Source organism: Cervus canadensis, chromosome 18 (assembly GCF_019320065.1).
Source record: "Cervus canadensis isolate Bull #8, Minnesota chromosome 18, ASM1932006v1, whole genome shotgun sequence".
In the NCBI taxonomy this organism is placed as follows: domain Eukaryota; kingdom Metazoa; phylum Chordata; class Mammalia; order Artiodactyla; family Cervidae; genus Cervus; species Cervus canadensis.
In genome coordinates, this window is record NC_057403.1 from 7,762,977 (window position 1) to 7,766,237 (window position 3,261).

Consider the following 3,261-nt stretch of genomic DNA (forward strand, 5'->3'; position numbering starts at 1 on the left):
CCAGGTATTTTGTCTCATTCCATTTCTTTACCAATACTATCATTGACGGTTCCATTCAATGGGTGAAGGTGAGGAAAGTACTAGTATTAGGGCAGAGACTCATCTCAGGGAAGTGAAGAATCCAGAGGGATGCACATGGTTTGTGTCAATCCTAATGTGTGTGATTTCAGCGTTTCTTCCTCGTGAGACCATTACTTTCAGGGATCATGGAAAAGAAATTGCCTGTCAAGTACAGCCAGTTGTCTCCTAAGACTGCTAACTAGAAACTTGTAATTGTTTCCAGTAATTAACAACTGAGAGAAAAGTTTCCAGAAATGTTCTCAGCTCCCAAGCCTTCATTCCCATCGCTGCTGCAGGTGAAGTGATAATTGCAGTTCTGACAGGAGGGGAGGGGAGCACAGCGTCTCAAACCCATATATCAGGATCCGGCTGCCTCACTCCCACACACATACTGGGTATAATGACCATCCCACCGAGCCCTTGTCCTGGCAGCTGGAAGATATATTCATTGTACTTTCGACTGAGCAGCAGAGTCTGTGAGAGAAAGGCAGTTCAAGATTCTTGGTAAGTGATCACATCAGAAACTGACACCAAAACAAATTTGTTGACATTCTAGCAAATCTAGTATGCCGGTTTATGAAAGACACAATAATACATGCTTTATAAGTGCCAAATTTCCTCTGTGTCTTGTATTTTAATGTCAACTGCAAATATTAATTCATTGCTAATATATTCACTGGGCTCTGACAATAACATACTGATACAGTGTATAATTGGACAATAATAATATTGTTTTGTCTTAAACTGTTTTATCACATGTTAGTGTTTTATGCCCTAAGGTTTATTGCCTACATATGATTATTCAAACATTTCTATAATACATGTTATTTTAGTTCTGTTTCTGTCATGGGAACTAAAGAGTCTTTCTGTTGCCATCCTCAGAGTGACGCCTTCTCATCTTCATGACATTGGCTTTTCGTGAGGCAGGTTTCTGCTGTATTCTACTGCCAGCAGTGATTTTCATGTGTTAAGATGCTAAGACTTAATTCATAATACATGGTACCATAGAATAAAGCTTTACAAATAAGTGGAATCATATTATATGAAAATTAAAAGATACCACAGGTCTATAAACAGAAAAACTGTGAAATCAAAATCCAATATAGATCTGGTTTATTATATGCCTGCAACAAACTAGATGTTTGGCATTGCTGGTGATCAGTGCACTCTCTTTTTGCTTTTGGCCATGCATCAAAGTTCATGAGATTTTAGATCCTGGACCAGGGATTGAGCTTGGACCCTCTGCGGTGGAATGCAGGGTGTTAATAATTTAAGTACCTGGGAGGTTCCTCAAACCACTGTCTTGAGTAGCCCAATGGGATTCAGTCCTCACTCTGCACTAAAAAGCAGGTTTGACAAAGACTTAACCTGTCTGGGGGTAGGTAACGCTCCTCTGTATAACTAAGGTCTCTTCTGTTCCTGTCTAATAAATTTGTGAAGAATAAAGAAGGGATCACATAACTATCTTCAGTGATTAATTTTACATATTAGTTCATTAAATGTTATACATGGAACCCTTTAAAGGCTGCTGGTAAGAGAAACACAAGAAGCAAATATTTCCAAGTGGGAACTATTGTTAAGTGGAGAATATTGGATTTCAGTTGACATGATGCATGTAACCCATGCTTCATATTCCCATGCAGGACATTCTAACTCACAAGTACCAGTGACTGTGAACTGAAAGGATGGCCAGCAGCTTTTTCATGATAGGTATGATCATCTTAACACAGACCGTCGTTGGAATTCTGGGGAATTTCTCACTCCTTTGCAGTTATATCATCCTTCACTTCATGGGTTATAGGTTAAGGTCCACAGATTTGATCCTTAAGCACCTGATTGTGGCCAACTCCTTGGTCCTCCTCTCTAAAGGGGTCCCCCAGACAATAACAGTCTTTGGGTGGAAGCATTTCCGCAGTGATTTTGGCTGCAAACTTCTCTACTTTCTGCACAGAGTGGGGAGAGGAGTGTCCATCGGTAGCATCTGCCTCTTGAGTGTCTTTCAGGTGATCACGATCAGTCCCTGGAACTCCAGGTGGGCAGCGCTGAAAGTAACAGCTCCCAAGTACGTGGTTCTCTCTATTTTCCTGTGTTGGATCCTGCAAATGCTGGTAAATGTCATTTTTCCTTTCAATATTACTGGCAAAAGGAGTGACAAAAACATCACAGAGGAAAGAGATTTTGGCTACTGTTCTTCTATTATTACTGACAAGTCTGAAGACGCTTTATATGCAGCATTGCTATTATTCCCTGATGTTTTATGTTTGGGGCTCACGCTCTGGGCCGGCAGCTCCATGGTTCTCATTCTGTACAGACATAAGCAGCAGGTCCAGCACATTCGTAGGACCAACGCCTCCTCCAGGTCCTCCCCTGAGTCCAGAGCTACTAAATCCATCCTTCTCCTTGGGAGCACCTTTGTCTACTTTTATATTCTTTCCTCCACCTGTCAAGTTCTTTTGGGTCTTTTTGAACAGCCTAGCCGGTTACTTGTGGACATGAGTATAATGATTGCAGCGTGTTTCCCAACTGTCAGCCCCTTTCTGCTCATGAGCCACAACTCCAGTGTACACAGACTCTATTTGGCCTGGGTAAGAAATGCAAAGTCTTCTACTATTATGAGAAAAGTGTGAATTCTATTTATTTCTCTAATGGTTGGTTGCCAGTTCATTTATTCACCCTCAGAATCCTAATTTAAATTTTGAATCTCAAGATAATCTTATACCGGACATGCCAAGTATCTTCTTCAATATAAAGACAAATTGAAATATATTGTCATGAAATATGAATATATCAGTGAAGCTTTATTGTGGAAATGGAGTTCAGGTTTATGCAATAAACAACAGGTCTTGAAATAATCTGCATATTATGAAGTGTTCAAATGTGTTACTTTTAGTCTAACCAAACAAATTTCCAAGAAATGAACTAGGTATGGAATTATAGATTCAAGTATACATGAAAATGGATCAATGTGTACAGTAGTCAGAAATAAAATTGAAGAAATTAATGTCCTTACAGAGTAAACATAGCCTGGTTAGCACTCGAAGGTAAAATCAGGTAAGAGTTTGGGAGCCAGTTACAAGTTTATAGTTAACATTGTTTGTGTTTTATTTCTTTTTCCTTCATTTATATTAGTTGGAGACTAATTGCTTTACAGTATTGTAGTGGTTTTTGCCATACATTGATATGAATCAGTCATGGATTTGC

The 3,261-nt window shown here is 39.4% G+C and overlaps 1 pseudogene; it reads left to right on the forward strand.

The window, feature by feature from the left end:
- The first annotated feature begins 1,745 nt into the window (after nucleotides 1-1,745).
- LOC122420456 lies at nucleotides 1,746-2,556 on the forward strand (annotated as a pseudogene).
- The last annotated feature ends 705 nt before the right edge of the window (nucleotides 2,557-3,261 follow it).